The sequence below is a fragment of the Pollicipes pollicipes genome, unplaced genomic scaffold (genome assembly GCF_011947565.3).
Source record: "Pollicipes pollicipes isolate AB1234 unplaced genomic scaffold, Ppol_2.1 Scaffold_4740;HRSCAF=5597_pilon_pilon_pilon, whole genome shotgun sequence".
Classification (NCBI taxonomy): Eukaryota; Metazoa; Arthropoda; class Thecostraca; order Pollicipedomorpha; family Pollicipedidae; genus Pollicipes; species Pollicipes pollicipes.
The window spans coordinates 33,152,565-33,169,987 of NW_023596545.1; the positions used below are offsets into that span (position 1 = coordinate 33,152,565).

General features: G+C 49.3%; 1 pseudogene; it reads right to left on the bottom strand.

Annotated features, from left to right (window-relative positions):
* Positions 1–1,725: 1,725 nt before the first annotated feature.
* On the bottom strand, positions 1,726–13,959 carry LOC119099164 (tachykinins-like; annotated as a pseudogene).
* Between the last annotated feature and the right edge of the window lie 3,464 nt (positions 13,960–17,423).

Genomic DNA, 17,423 nt, shown 5'->3' on the forward strand with positions numbered 1-17,423 from the left:
TGCATTGGAGATGCTTTCCTCTTGGCCGACTCCACCGCCCGTCCTTGCACAGCACTGTAGTCCTATCGTTTAGGCACCTCATGGCTCTACTCCTTGTGCTGCTCTCATTGCGTGAATGAAAAATGGTGCATGGAAATATAGTTCGTTCTTTTGTAGCATCGTAATGAACTAGAACGACACAGGGCGCAACACAGCACGTCCAGTGCCGGAAGAAACGCCAATGCAGACATTTCAAAATGGCTGCAGACATTCACAGAGCAAGTCGTCATGAAAACGGCTGTGGGCCCGACTGTGGCTTGAATCCAAAAAGGGTGTTTTCGCCAGGGCGGAGAACCTCCCAACGCCAGGGTGAGTTCCAGAACGGGATGTTTGCTGCCGTTCTGGGCGTCAAATTTCCAGCACGACGCCGGGAAATGTTTTCAATTCCCACTAAGCATCCGGGCGGATGGTGTTTGTGACGCGCTTGCGGCGCTTGCGGCGCTTACGGCTCATACCTGAGTAAAACACTACCCGATGCAAGATGGCGTTAGCTTTACTGTCCAGTAGTATAGCTGGCTGTTGCAAGCCTGAGCAGAGTTTAGCGAACAGTCGAACTTATCCCTCTTTAGTATTCGAGTAAGCTAGCTGGAGGAGAACAGTCCGGAGGTTAACAGAAGGGGAAGGGGGAGGGGCTACACCACCACCAAATGCTGCAGTTGTTGCCCTGACGGCATCTTACATGCTGACTCGTTTCTTGCCTGTGTGAAAAGTAGCTGCAAAGTAATGACACATCCAGAACGGATCGGAGAGCCAATTAAAGCGGTACCGACCCCAGGAAATGACATGTGACCGGAGATTCGCATACTGGTTTCCGAGCAGTATGCGAATTGGTTGCAACGCTGCCAAATGCGGTGCATTGCATTGCATCCACCTCCTATTACTTTTGAGCTCTTTTTTCCAATAGTAATGTAGGTATTCACGCACTCCCACCCCAAGCAACGCATTTGGTTCCGTCGGAGTACTACACGGAGCGTTACTGGGTTTTGGGCTTGCCATCTTAGCTCAGCGCAAACCCACGCACTAACCACACTTCCCCCGCGTGACGTCCGGTATGTTTTATTAGTGATAACAGAGCATGGACATTAGTGGATACGGGGCTATGTTTTTTTCCTCGACCGCCAGTGTTTCCCCATGATGACGTCAGGTACAAGGATCAAGGTAATTGTACTGTAATGGATGACGACAGACCAGCTCACCGACGCACATGAAGCGGAGCGAGGCCGCCGCAGTGTTCAACAATAAACGCGGCCTATATCGGCTAGCGGAGGCAATAAGCTTCGACAGTGGATTCCAGTGAGGACGGGGTGTGTGAAAAGATTCCGTGTTCACTCGAGAGATGTTATTGCTTATTGAGGGAGCTTTGCGGGTCACTAGGAAAAAGCTCTGGCGTCTCAAACAGAACCTATAATAGAAAGTTGGTGATGAAGCATACTTGGTTGAGGTTGATGCCAACTACCGTGCTGGTTTTTCATGTAATTCAGACTGCACCTTTCACATGTAGCTGTCTCATATCACGGTCATTGATCTGGTTATCACTCACTTAAAAAAGATAAATGACCCTGTCCATTGCATCTTTTCTGCTTCAGAGTAAACTAGCTTTGAGACTATATCTGTCTTTCAGACCTTTTTAACCCGCTAATCATTCTGTACATTTCATTTACGACTGAGGAACACGCGACCCCAGCCTTTTGTTTTATTCTCAGTACGACACCATCGAAACAATTGCACAACCTGAGCCATGCAGTCTTTGCGTGCGGTGTTTCGCAGGTTCCGGCGTCGTTCTGTACGCCAGTCTGTCGCCGACCGGCTCGTTTTGGTATCGTTGAACCCACTACGGGCTCGTTCCTCGCTCGTTCGTTCGGCAGAGCGCGGCCGGCTCGCCCGTCGCAGCTGCTCGACTCGTCACCAGACTGCCAACAGCGAAGGACGCAGCCCTCGATCGAGACAAAACTTCCTTTGATCGAGACAAGCCCTTGATCGAGACAAAACTTCCCGCCAGCGCCGCGGGAGGGCGGCGCTCAAACTCGACCTCAAGCGGAGTTGAACTTCATGCTTGCAGAGCAGCTATGTGACGCGCGGTTTGAAGAAAGAAACGTGTGACAGGACCAGGAGCGCGGCTCGTGCAGTGGACAGCGACCAGCTGCAGGAGAGGTGACACTCTGGTGCTGGCGAAAAAGAGATTTGCATAGACGAGAAGCTGTATCAGCGTTCGTCGGGGGTTTCCACATAAAGCAATTGCTCGAGGTGAGCGCAGGAAATGAGCAATGCTTGACCTAAGGTCAGACCAAACCTGCCTCCAGTGAATCACAACAATAAAACACCGTGCTATAGCAATGAACCTCTTGCACTATAGGTGCCATCAAAGATTTCACCGGTTTCAAACTCGCACTAGCGTTGCTATATTATATAAAACGAAAACAGACCGGCCCTGAAGTCATGAATTAAATGGAAAGATTAGAACACTAAAATACTCATATAAATAATATATGTAAACACTACCTAAATATATTGAAAACTTTGAAAGAATACTGACAGGTTACGTCTAAGCACCCTGATAGTATTTTCAAGTTAATGTATTAATAGTCCTCTAAAAATAAAAGCCGTAGATAGCCTCTTCTGTGGAAAGCCTAACGCAGTCCGCCTTGAAAGACATCAAACGAAGTCCAGCACAGCAAAGAAGAAAACTGTTTGCGGCCTGTCATTCGGCATCTTCGTCAGTTTCGCGCCTACCGTTCAATGGTCAGGTCCTCTCTTGCCACGCAGCCCAAAGAAGGAGCTACTCGGCGCCCTCTTCTCCTTCTCTCATTCCCTCCACCTGCTCTGCCCTCTTGCCTCGGAGACCTGCGAAGCCGCTGGAGATCCTCTTGAGCGGCAGCGCCGACCCTCCGGGCGCCTCTCCCTGGCGTCCCTCGCGCTCCTCCAGCGCCCGTTTCCGGCCCCTGAGGCCGGCGAACCCGCTGGGGGCCTTCTTGCCCCGGAGGCCGGCGAACCCGCTGGGGGCCTTCTTGCCGCGGAGACCTGCGAAGCCCGCCGGGGCCCGGTTGGCGCGCTGGTAAAGCTCGCGGAACTGCAGCAGTCGGTCGAGGGGGCACTGGTGAGGCGACTGCGCCAGCTCCGGCGCCAGCGGAGGCGCCAGCTCCGGTGTCAGCTGGGGCGCCAGCTCCGGCGTGAGATGGGGCGCCAGCTCCGGCTTCAGACGGAGCGCCAGCGGGGCCGCCGCCCGCTTGCCTCGCATGGCCAGGAAGCCGGCGTGGGGTCGACGTAGAGCCAGCGCGCTGGTCGAGGCCGAGGCCACCAGCAGACACAGGGCCAGTTGAGTCAGAGACGAAACGCTGCAACAGCGTCAGCGTCTCGTCAGTGACGCGCGCGCAGTGTCAAGCAGGTTTAACACGATGCGGGCAGATGCAGTGTCAGCCGGGTCACATGCAACAAGTAGATACAGCGTCGGGTAGGTCAGAGATGACCAACAGGTACAGTGTCAGGTGGATCAGGTGCGATCAGCAGATACTGTGTCCGATGTGAGTCCCCAAAACGCGTTTTACAGGCATAACTTCTAATATTTTCTAGTTTCTTTTTACGTCTGATGTGCTCGGGCGGCTATGTGCTGAAATATATGCTTTGCGGCATTCACTAATACGGCAACTATCCTGACTCTCTCACCATTATGTGGCCGTCTTGCCCTTGAGGCACATGTTAAGACCGACACATCACAAAATTATACAGCGAGAAGACAACAATAATGGCGAAAGGAATGTCAAGTTAGACGGAAGCTGTTCCCTTTTTCAACTTTCTACACGTGCCACCGAATAAATTGTTTTCCGAGTAATCAAACCCTTTACGTCGATTTTTTTGATTGGTAACCGGTTTGCTTTGACCTTTCCTTCCAGGCTCTCAAACTCTTGTAGCATATTGTGTATGTCTGATATTCGCAGCCCCAATCGTATCCCTAACGTGCCATTTTGCACGGGGAGCTCACTGACCTTACTACATGCGCTACACCTGAACGTGCCATTTTGCGCGGGGAGTCCACTGACCTTACTACATGCGCTACACCTGAACGTGCCATTTTGCGCGGGGAGCCCGCTGACTTTACTACATGCGCTACACCTGAGCGACCACCAAAGAACATAAACATTTCTCCTATACCAATCTGACACAGTAGCATAAAAACAGTATCCAGACAAAAGTCTTTCAAGGAAAGCCGACTATGTGCTGTGGCCTTTTCCCAAAGCGCGGTGAACGCCTCACTTCCTGTCGCATTTGTCATTGGCACGCTGGAATGGCCTTGATTTTCTCGCACTCCCCGCGGGCTTTGAACAATGGAGCACCAATTGATCCCCGTGCGGCTGAAATCACAGCAGGGGCTGCGCCAGAGACACGCAGCTGCAAGCGAAGCAGCGTGGTAGCAGCGAGGCGGCCGGGAAGCAGCGTGGCAGCAGCGTGGCAGCCGGTCTGGTCGGGTGTCGTGCTGTACCACGAAAAGTGGAGTCGAAGTGGAGTAAGTCTAAGTATAACACGAAACTGAAGTCGGTGTAGGTCTTTGAGCAACGTTTCGCCAGCAACTGATGAGAAAATTAGCTGTAGAAAGGTCGATATTCTTTACTGTGCTTCTGACTGTCAAAATTTGGAGCGATTAGCATTCCACACACTGGGCGATGAGTTTTGCCGGAGAAGGCTCAATGGGTAGGTATATTGACGCTTCAGGCATATTGCTAACTAGTAGGAAACCTCGTGTGATGAGAGACGGGTGAGATGCCATTGGACGAAGGGAGAATCAATAAGCATTCAGTAAATTATGCGAAGGGCTTAGAAGATTAAGCCACCTTAAGGTGTTGGTCTAAGTAGGCATCATCGATGCCTTTACCTGGGTGCTTGGCAAGCGAAGTTCCACCGGTGTATAATGTTTACTTTCTATTCACAGCTTGCATAGGGCGAATCGCATCGTAAAACATTGCAAAAATACCAACATTCTAGACGGATTCCGATCATAGGAGATAAGTTTGAAGGCGGACCAATCTGTGGGTTGCGCTTCACCGCGCATAACTGGCTGCACCCATCGGCTCACACTTTTACCAATGCGGTTGTTCGTCCTCTTCCCTACATCGCATCAGACGGTTCCGGGTTAGTGCCGTTGTGTTCCCTAGTCTCCGAGATCTAGGCCGAGTTTCGACCGTGTTTGCAGCTTTTTATGAGTGGTAAATACTACGTTTCTATAGTCATCGAACTGCGGTCATATGTCGTTTATATTGCAAAACTGCAGGAAAATTGCGCCTGGTCAGACAAGTTATGCGCAGGTACATTGACACCTTGACAACACAACCGTTATGCCAGCTGTCTGCCGGAAAGCTCACGAAACTGCTGCCAGTGCTCGCAAACACATTACCTCCAAGAAAGCTCAATGGCCGTGCGGGGCCGGGCCGGACCTGGCCTTGCTCTCAGTAAATAAAAATCTGCTCAGCGATTGATAGCGGATGCTTGAAAACGTATGAAGAGAACTGTCGCATTATATCGAAAATTTGTGTTCGCAATATTTCTGGATGTGTTCGACATAGTTCCTAAATCTCCTGGTCAAACCTGCTTTTCAGCGGTCGGGAACGCGCTGCAACGGGACGGGGCAAGAAAAAGACCGCTGCCCTGTAATGCTGAAGAAACGCGTGTGAGTCGGGGGGGGGGGGGGGGGGCGGGGGAGATGGGTAGCTAATTTCGTCGGGCAGTTTTTCGTTTAGTTTGTGTAGCAATGTGGGGTGCACCACGAACGACTTTGACAAAAAAAGGGCGGTGGCCGACAGCTCCTACTGTTTGTCTATGCTTGTGCACTTTGGGAGGTGGTTGTTACCAAATATTTGAAATCGATAAGACAGTAGAAATAACCTTATTCCTCGTAGAAAAAATAGAAATGGAGAGATAGATGCGTTGATATTTCAGCAACATGTCTTTTTCGAAACGAATGTCAGTAGAATGTCGGAACGAATGTTACTACTGATATTGGTTTCGTCAAAAGCATTTTGCCGGAATATCAACGCATGTTTCTCTCCACCTGCCTAGTTTTTCTATGAAGAGCAAGGTTATTACTACTGTCATATCTAAATGCATAATGTCCCTCACAGATTCACTAAACAACTTGCAAATTTTTAAAAGCTCCACTTAATCGTTTTAAGAAGTGAACGTTAACTAATGAGAATAACGTTAATTATAGTCTGAGATAAGCGTTGGCGTATTGTTTGCCGGCTTTGTGTGGTATGATAATGCGCAAAACTATCGGGAACCAAAAAAGAAAAGATGACATGGAAGATCCGAAACAGCCATCCCAGGGACACAAATGTACTTCATCCACGATCTTCTCACCAAGACATCACGGAATGCGGACCCTTTAGGTGCTGTTCTCCCAACAGGTCGAAGGAAACGACTTCCTCCGCCACTGCCAGCGCCAAATGGTTCCATTGTAGCTATCGTCATTTATCAACGATGTTGCAATGTTTTTGGGTCGTCGTACTCTGCAGCGACTGAAAAACAACGCGGGCGTGCTGTTTTCCCCGTAGCAGGGTACTGCTCGAGAGTAACTGCATTCCCTAATTCCTCCACCACAAATAGACAACTTTCGTTCAAAATTGTTGGCTTTTCTTTCATTCTGAAAGCCATTGATTCCAGTCATGTGTTTGGCTGTCGCTGTAGTACAACTTTTGTCCTTGTGTGCTAGCTTCACTAATTAATAACGTTTAGACCTTGCAAGTACAAATAAGCATTGCTTTTTTAAGAGTTAGTCCAGAGATTTTGATTGAGTAAGTTTCCCGCATCAGCGCAAACGCGTGGCTTATTGTCTGAGCCCTTACCCTACATCCGATCGTGCAATTTCGGGTCAACGACAGAATGTTGCAGCGAAAGCCTAACGTGCCGCCAGGCACGGACCGTCCTACCATTTGTCGTTACCTGACCTTTAGTGGCCGCCCCCACAGGCCGCGGGCCATTCCACTCAGGGACATTTTTACGGGTTACTGACACTGTGGGCTGTGATGCCCATAAAATGTTCGTGTAAATAAGGATGACCCTTGAAGCGTTCTGTGGCTCTTGGTTTTAGGCGAAATTGGTAGCGAGAAGGCGGCTATAACAGGATGCCACCTCCACTGTCGTTTACCCAGATCTGAGACCCTCGGTGGAATGGAAACCAGCGCCGTCACGACCCGGGGTGACTTCACTGGAGGTCCCAGTGCTTCTGCGAGCCGGTCGTGCACCTGATCGGCGGCAGATGGTTGGGTTCGGGGCACCTCCCTGGACTTCACGTTCTTGGTCCGTGATCGGGCGTCACGAATGACGCACAGATTCCGTCAAATTATCCGCTGCATGTCGGCAAAATAATCTTTGATGCCCTATCTCTGCATGCAGCGCGCACAGCGGCTGAGACTTGCCTCTGATATTTACAGAAGCTGAAACCGTGACTTGCTCGCTGAGTCTACCGCGACAAAAGCAAGCTAGTTAGCTCACCATTTACTGTCGGTACGTCTAAATTAACTTAAGCGATTGCTGAAACTCCACATAACACGAAGGAGTCGGTTATACAGCGATGCAATGCGGGCTGGTGTCATTCGAATGGGTTGACAAAATTGTCTTATCCTTGATGCTATGGGAAGCAAATACGCTATGCAACATTGCAACGACATCCGGTGCCCAGTCTCGGTTGGTGATCGCCGAGTCTTGTTTCGCATGCCGGAATTTCAAGCCACGCCACGAACGAGCCGCGTGCTACACGTGCCTCGCGTCCGCCGCTGGTCGCATAGCAACCAATCATCGGCGCCGCGCTACTCGCTCAGACACAGTTTGAACGGTGCGTCCCGCCTGGAAATCGGTCACTCCATTCGGTCCCGGCATTCACGCAAAACTTACGCGATGAAAAACAAACACACGGGTGCTAGGCAAACAGCGTACAAACTCTCAAAACCATTGTTTTGGGAAAAGGAACACGAATTCAGTTTCCGAATTCTTCCAATCAAACAACTCCTCACCAAGTTAAGGCGTAGCACTCCAAAACATGTGCAAGTACCTCCGAATTTCATCTCACATCCTCATGCTGTCTGTATTCTAAATATCGTCATGGCTTCATTTCAATCTGCCACGTTCATTTGCGGACGACAACATCTTAGTAACTTTGGTGGTTGGTGGGCCCCAATTTTCCCCAGTGGTGCTAACATGATAACTCGTCTATTATCTTAAGAAAAACATGAAGTGTGAGAACTGTTTACGAAACTATACCCGATCACACGAAATATTTCTTAATGGTGACCGTGCGCAGCTAGCTAATCTCGAGATGCCAATGTTTTAGGTGATCCAGAACCAGCTGAACCAACGGCCTTAGTACAGTTTGTCTCGTAATAAACCATACTCTGGTACGGATACAACTAATGCTTAGCGGGCACATTTCAGCACTGTCATCAGCGTGGGGGAGGAAGGAGGGGACGTCATCAATTGATGAGTAGAGAGACGGGAACGGTGCAGGATTAAGAGGCAGTAAAAAACATGTTGGGCCAATTTTTTCATGAGATACATACGCGTCATGTACGAATGTAATTTCAAGATCATTGGGGCGACATGTTAACTCCCTCCCGAGCCCCCTCCCCCTCCTCCTTCTCGACGGCGCTGCTCGCGACTGGCCGGATTTATGTCTGGCTCAAGCGGAATGCAATCCGACGAAAAACCGGTACTTTTTGGACGGAGCCAGATTCGAATTGGACTCCACTGGCCATTCAACTGCATCGGACCCGGCATTGGCTGACATAGCTTCCGACGATCAGAATTTATTCGACATCGCTTTGAAAATAGTGTCACAAAATCAATTTGCCACAACCTTCGTAATCTTTACATGGTGGACGCTGCACTTTACACCGCGCGTGATGAGTTGCCCAGTTAAAATGTGATAGCAATGAAGCAAAGCTGGAAGTCTGCAGAGCATCTGCACAGTTGGTGTGAAATGGGGATACAGAGAATGGGACTGGAATATTGGTAGTATCAAGACACTAGCAGCCGCATTGTTCGAAAGGCAGTTTGGCTTGTCCCTTTGCGTTCGGCTTGTCCATGTCTTCAAATTATCTTAAATATATTATCATTATTGCGCCAATATGTCTCTTGGTAAGTATCGGTATGCATTATGTCGATGCTCCTACTCCCTCAACAAGGTACATGATGTTAGCTCTGCATTTTCCATCAGATGAGTGAGTTCCTTGATGCAGCTGTTTGGTTGCAATTCTCAATATAGTGTGGATTTATACAAGGGCACTTATTTGTATATATGCATCCTTCTCCTGAAGACATATTAGTTGCATGTAATACAAGTGCAAGAGTGCAAGACACATGCACGTAAAACACTCGGGTATGAATTCAGTAATTGCTCTATTTTCAGAAAAAAGTTGGTTCTGATTCAGAATCACATGAGAAAACGTTTTCATCAATAAAAAATGTGACGGAGTCATAATTGGATTCAGTTCTAATCTTTAACAATCGCTGTGAATCAAAGTCGGATCTGGCTTCATCCTTTTCAAGGCTGATTCGGATTGAGCTCCATCCGCTCCAAACCTGATTCGGAATCTATTCCACCCAAGCAAAGAATCGAGTGCAATTATGCAGATGCCTCTCATCCAGGAAATGTCCAATGCGCACTATTAATCCTTACCACACCCTACTGTTTGGCTTTGAGCGTACTCCCTGACGTGTACAAAACGTCCCGAGGTGTAGTCATCAGACAAATAATGCTCCTGTTTGCAATGCTCTAGCACCAAGTGACCCACCGATAGAAGGCGACTGGCTAAGAAGCAGATTGAGCTGCCGGTAGTACGTGTTTCTAACACGGTTTGGTTATTAGTTGTTTAAATCAGAGCACTTTGGTCCAAAATGGCCATTTCAGGCCATCGAATGGCCGGGCAGCGGCGGTTCGTCTCTATTACGGACCTGGCCGTTGTGCTCGGGATACGGGGCACCAGGTATATATATATAGTTGGCGTGACTTTAGTATCACAAGTTATTGTTCGCTTTTGCACGCAGCAAAGTTATTGTCCGAAAGCTGCTGCATGGTGCAAATGCAAAACACTTTAGCTGTAAATTGCAAAACCGCGAGAGGGCAGCTGTGTACCTGTAAGACTATCTGCCAGAACTTCTAAGAACTAGGGTCATGGGTCAAACACTGAGAGATAAGAGGAGCTTAAATTTATGCATTTCGTTTCATAGTCGGCTTAACCCTAAGACACCATAAACAACAATGTGACTAACCAACGTAAGTTATAGTGAAACACTCAAGCCAATGGATATAAAGTTCTTTTAGTCCGGTTTCCGGGTACGTAGCGGCCCTGTCCTCGCAGATAACGTGCTGAATTGTTACATTGATCAATTTAAGACGAGATGAATCAAGGACTCATAGGGGCCCATAACTAATCCCACCATCTTTTATCTAGTATCACGTCCTGAAAACCGACTAACAGCACATTATCTACGACGCTTGACCGAATAGTGGCTAGTAGTTTCTTTGCGCTCTGAACTGAAAATAATTGCCTTCATTTTCAGCTGCCAGCCGCCGCACATTTTAAGAGTGTTGGGGTGAATGAATAATGGTAGGTATCTGGGTACAAGAGAAGGAGAGAGCAGTAAATCGAAAATGTATGCGTATGCGTAAAAAGGCGGGCTAGTTCTCTCAGCTCACCTCCGCCAGACACAGTCTAGAATACCCCTTGAACTCATGGAACGTTGGCACCTCTGGCACTTCAACAACTTATGACAACCGTTGACATCCGCCTGAGCAGGCTGGACGACTCGAGCAGGTCTCGTGTTTGCCGTGATCGTCGAAGCGGACACGTCCCTCCCGTGGGCTCGCGGCGCTCCTCAGAAACCTCCCCGAGCGTGGGAGTCAGCCGTCGGGAGTAGTTATCGCAGTTGTGCCCCGCTGGTCCATCCCCAGGCGGCATCTGATGCCCAAGGGGTGATGTCACTGCTCCTTCAAAGGAAGCCGGAGACCTGGTAAGCTTAAGAAGTCCATCCAGCGCTGCTGCAACGCAGTTAGCATTCAGTCTCAATTAATGATCTCCTGCTTTAAGTGATGTGACGGAAACGCTGCAGCGATAGACGTCCTTCCTGGGTATGACGCACGCAGTCCAACATGTACTCCCATCGGCGGCGGGATCGCGAAATACATCAACTTGAACCATCTCATCTGTATCTGAGGTCTCATTATCATCATATATCTCAGATCATCATCATATGTGAGAAACTTCTCACTTGTATTTGTAGCAGGGACACCACTTTCTAAAATGGGTGGGAGGGGGACCGATAAGGTTGACCTAACCTGCTCCATAACCTGATCTCGTCCCGGATTTTGACCACTTTAATTTACATACCCGATGGCAAAACAAAGCAAAAATTTCAGTTTCCTCGCCAATTCCAAAATGGGGCGCACCACCGCGGATAATCGACCGGACAATCGACTGGCTGCAGCAGGTTCAGCTACTGCACATCCGGGACTGCTGGGGGGACATCTGGAGCGTCTCTTGTCGTCAGAATTTATTAGATATGGAACCATCGATGACTACCGCTGTCGCTAGTCGTGTTTTATCCATTCGGCTGGCAGTCGAATACCCCCAAAGGCCCCGGAGTGGTGTGGTGGGGGTAAGGGGGTTGGGGGTCAAGTCAACGTTAGAGTGGCACAGCCCCCCCCCGCAAGTATATAAAGTGACACCCCTGATTTTGAGTTGTCACAAACGACTATCTCGAATATGTGAAACGCTTTACGTGAGCTGCACAGTGCTACCGGAACCCCTAAAACAATTTTAGCCGTTTGAAACTTAAACAGCTCACCCAAACTTACCTAAGCTGTTGCTGTACGTACACTTCATGGTCTCGAGGCCTTAAAATTGAAAGATAAGACATGATTGCCGCTATGTATGTGACACTTATGCGAACTTGACCCGGCTTAAACGGCTTGCTCCTTCCTAGTGTTTTGAGGTAAGAGGCTGTTTCTGGGGGTATTAATCCCGGTGCGAATTTGTAGTCACGGGATTTGAGAATATGCCAGGTTTATATTTGCAGGACGTGCACCGTAAAGGTCCCCGGGTTTGTCGGCACTCCAACAATGCTTGCACGGCGAGCCCGTGAAACAATACCACCAGTTACTTGAGAGTTGCACGCATACAGAACGTGCACCCCGTAAATGTGATTTTCCCTTGATAACGATTTATTCATCAATCAGGTCATCTGGGAATAAGGACTCAGTTCTGCTATCTGTAATTTAATTCAACTTTGATTGTACCGAACGTTCTGAAAAATCCCACTGCTGCACATCCCGAGCGTTACAGAGTGTCTTTCTTTTTTCGGGACAACCAACCGCGTCATACCTAACCGATTTCAGAACATAGACACGCACATGAAGCCAAAATCCTATAAACTTTAACTTCAAGGCATCCGCAAGGAAATGCTACATATTCGCTCATTTCATCGCAAGTTCAGGAGCCTCTGTTTTGAAGTGAGGCATTCCGCCTTTCTTGCTTTTAGTCGCATAATTGTCATCTGTCAGTGTCATCAGGCAAACATGAAAGACGCAAGATTCATCACCACATTTCCCACAATGGAAAATAAGCCTGTACTAGGCGGTATTGTGTCAAAAAGACAACGAGACACCTCGGTGCACACGCTGCTGCCTGCAGCGCCTGTGCCATCAGCTGTTTCCGAACACCTGAAAACCAACATAAACGTGTTCACGGGTCAGCTAAGCTCAGGAAAGGTGGCACTCAGGTGATGACCAGTTTATTACACTTAGGATGGTGAGGATATGTTTCCCGTGATTTGAGTTGAATCCTTTCTCGATAGGTATTGATGATATTGCTTATTGCATTTATGTCGGTTGCTCTGGGAATCTTGCGGAAATGCATTTCTGCAAACGAAAATCCCGGAATTTCAAATACATGTCTCGGAAAGGTCTTGCTTGTTAACTTCATGCATACACTCTGACGCGTTCTCAGCTTGTGACTCAGCTTCAAAAACTGTAACTCTTGTTTACTCATAGCCTCTTGGAATGAAATCCTTGACTTAACTTTATATTCGAAAGGAACGCAAAGTAACTACGGACAATTGAAGCAGCATCATTGCTTGTTTGGCAAAATGTACACCAACCGGTACAAAACACTGAAGATTTAATCCAAAATTATGTGATTAGAGTCATGATGCTGACATTTATCGACCGTTAATATGCCAGTGGGAACTGATTACACGCTGTTATCGAGCAAATGTTGATTCTATTGTGAATGATCGACGTTCCGAAGCTGTGCTTAAGGTCACGGGTGGCTATGTAGTATTAGATATATAGACCGTGCGGCAAAAGCTGGTCATACTGTCAAACATCATAAACATAACTAGTGTTTTCTAGGGAACAGCGCTTATTACGTGCCTGCTGGTATACTTAAGGCCGAAAGATGTCAACATGAGAACCCTGGTCGCATAATGCCACAAAACCAGGAGCTCCTGGTTCTTTAATCCCATTTAGACCCAATACGATTCATTAAATTAATCTAACGGATTGTTGTGAAGTGGGAGTGAGCGTCCAACACGAATTAGGCAGTCACGTGTCGTTTTTATTGTTTAACAACGCATGAATACACGAAGTAATAGCACGAACGAGATCACTGATCAAAAGATCCGAAACTTAGACTGCATCCTCGTACAAATGATCAAGTAAACAAACGAGACATTACCAAGAGGTGATCGCAAAGTGAAGTCATAGACGCAACCGATCCACTACAAAACAGCCCGCGGCGTGTGCCGTACCGCTGCGGCCGGCGCTCCCTACCTTGGCATATTTCACCGGGAGCCGTGCGCTGGCGGTGCACCTGTGCTGCCGTGGGGCCTGCCTCTCGCTGCGGCCCGGCTCCTCCCCTCCCGCCGCTGTCGCTCCGCCGGTCTCTGCCGGACGATTGGCCGAGCCTGGCGGCGCCCCCGGCGGCGCCGGCTGGCGCGGCGCAGTCCAGCGCCGAGCGCTGGGCGGCCGCGTCACTCACCGGCTTACGTCAGCTCAGCACCACCTGGGCGCCGCCAATTGGCCGAAAGGCCGCAGAGAGCGCCTGTCGCGGGCAGGCCACGCGCTCATCTGTCTCTTCGTGGTGGAGGAGGCCGCCGGCGAGAACCGGGCGAGAACGGATAAAATTCGGAGACAAGCGCGCCTCAGGTGTCCAAAGTGATCATGTAACGACGTGGGAAGGAGAAAACCATTTCCGTCGCATCCGGGCTTGAACAGGCGCGCGATATAGACGGTATGCGAACCCCACGGCATGAGCTGCAGTTGGCAAACTGACCAAAGACTTTGCCCAGGACAGTGAAAGACCCAAATATTTTGCTTTAGGCTCGATCTTCAGGCAATTAGCGTTGTCTTTCAAGCATGTCTCTCTCCAAAACCAGGAGCAGGATTGACTCTTGGACGCCTCACACGCTTCCCAGGAGAGGCTCGTGACGCTGAGAGTACATCAGTAGGCCCGATGGGGCGACCGGCGCAAGAGTTGGACGCAGTTTGTGTTTGCCAGAATCGGGGCTCATAAACAGGAGGAAGGAAAGGCAACTGTTAATCTAAACTTTTTATGTCGCTAAAACAAAGCATGTAGAGCGCAATTTGGCCATTTTTATTTGTCCGACGCGGCAGAGAAGTTTAATTTATTTGTTTTTCATAGCAAACAGGCCCACTACACGGACCCATTACATTGATAGATAACGAACTGACCACTGTCGACATTTCTTGGCCAGTGTGTTTTCCATTGCCCTTGGGTCATAACCCCACTGTCCCTTGGCTTTCTGTACAAGTCTCGTGGTGCTGCACAGTACTCTTTGCTTTCGTTGGTTTCTTCCAGCACAAAATGCCGGGACATCATAGGCGAAGCGTTTCCTTTTATCACTACAGGTCTAGTTGTTCTGAAACCGACACATTTCAGCCCTCGATAAAAAGACATCGGTTACGACTCGGTTTTGTATTGCATCTATCTCGCTGTTTTCCGGCTTTCATCATTTTCAGCGACAAAAGCCCCGCTGGGGCTTAGTGTCGGGTTTTTAAAATGTGTGACAAGGCCAGGACCAGCTGCAGCTGAGCACCTGCTGTTCAATGCTCACCGGTGCTGCGATGGAACCCGCGCTGAAAAGACCGCGGTTAAAGCGGCCTTGGCAATGCAGAGAAATTGTGTAATGGAAAGGCTGTGTGCATTGCGTCTGCGATATCCAAGGGCATCTATGTAAGATTTGCAACGACGCAAACGGGCCAAGTACCCCTCCCAAAAAAGTTTGTTTTCCGCTACCAGTGATATTCCTTTTGTTTACAGAAACAGGGCAGACATCGCATTAGAATAATGCTGTTTTCGAAGGCTTCAGGGCAAGTGAATGAGCCTTATGGGTATTTTTGCGCTACAGTGTAGGCAATGAGATGGCCGCTGCGTCTACATGGTACGTAGCAGACGTGATGTAACCACCCGGGAGCTTTGCTCGCGGTAACTGCATGTCCCAGCAAAGCAGGTACCGACCGCAGACGGCAGGAACAGGCAAGCTCGTCAGCCCGTAGGTTGAATACTTGCAATGTGTGATCATGTCCAGGGCTGGAGAGTGGGAAGGGGCAACGGAATCCAAGAATTTGGCGCCATAAGTGATCAGTTCGGCACAAAAGGACACTCATCCAATTTAAGAACATCTCGGTATTAGGTCAGCTCATTTTGAGAGTTCCATTCATCTCGATCTTTCAAAAGAAGCGGAGTTTTGTGTGTGAAAATCTAGCGCGCAGACCCGGTGGCAGCTGGAGGCTTGTTACACTTCGCGACAAGCCGAAGTTGCTCGGCGTTTTGGCTTAAACTTAAATTTTTTTCGCTGTTAAAACAACCGATATGTGTTCACACCGACTTGCCATGCCCGAATAGCTGACGGTCCCGTGCGACTGCACCTCTCTTTCCATACAGAAGCTCAACTCGTTTCAGTTGTCCCATTTTGATGCACGAAATGCGCGCATCTTTGTTTTACTTCACAATCTGTTGTCGTTTGGATACTATCCTGACACATAGTTATCAATTTTCCTAGTTTCATCCACCCTTCATTTACTTTCTCGCTTCCGAAATAAAACTGAAATCCATTTCTGTTTTGGTGACACTTTATGTAAACATATAAAGCACTGTGAGCGTCAAAACATTCTGATCATATTTTGCTCCTTCTTTGCACCTCCTTTAGCACCGAACCATTCAGATTGGAGTTGGATTGCCTACGGGCGACTTAAGCCCGTGGGCAATAGCAACCAAAAACGAGCCCTTCCGTGGAGCAGCCTGGACCCACTGGAACCCCGCTTCGGATTTCTGGACCCCGCTTTGGACTCTTCGGAACCCCAGGTTCAAGGCAAACAGCCCATGAGACCTACCGAAGCATAGAGGTGGGGTCCCACGGGGCTCCACGGCATCTCCAGCCATGCCCTGCGCGTCAGTAGGCCCCTGAGCAGCCAAAGGCATATCAGCTTTCGGAAGGTTCCTTGCTTGCCAGAGTATCCTATCACTGGCTGGACAGGTCCTGAGCGGCAAAAGGGACACTGAGAAGAAAGCCAGCGACGTTTTTATCGACTATTGGGCGCCCAGAGGGCCCCTGAACGGTCGAAGTGGCCCACCAGCAGCCAGAAGGGCTCACGAGCACCCAGAAGGGCTCTTGGGCGGTAGGAGTGGACAAAAGCGTAAACAGATAGCAAGACTCCAAGCATCCAGAGGGTTGCGAGTGTGTGGCTTAGTGACTCCAGTGACCGAACGGGTCGCTCAATGGGTCGCTGAGTAGCCAGAACAGTCATTGGGAACGCCAATAGCCCTTCCATGACCAGAGCAGGGGCCTGTGCGCTGTGTGGAACAGAGGCCTGAGCAGCTAAAACAGCACCGACCTTGGGTACACAGCAGTCCCTGTGCGGCCAATGCGACCTCTTATCGGGCAAAGAGTCACGAGTTATTCCGAGGTGCTCGTAGTGTCCAGCAAGGAGTGCGAAAAGCCCCACGCCTTTACTTAGGTTTAAGGACATAAGCAGAACGCCCCCTGACGGTCAGGAAGTCCCCACTGAACGGCTAGAGGGCGCCCGCAAGTTGACCAGATGAGACTAACTGGGTGGCAAGAGGCTGCTTTAGTATTGTCCGACCTTATGGTTGGCAATTTTGTTGCTTTTCTTATTCAGCGTGACCGTGACCGAGCAGAAAAGCCGCGAGCGAGACTCCCAGAGCGCCCCCGGATCTCTGGACCCACCCACCCCACATATTTCTGTTTTTCCGAGGTCCAGGGATCCGAACCCACCGGACAGGATCTCCAGACAAGACTTCTGTTTTCGCGTGTCCAAAGACAGTGGAAACATGTTGGGCTATTGATGTAAACTGCGCCTCGGC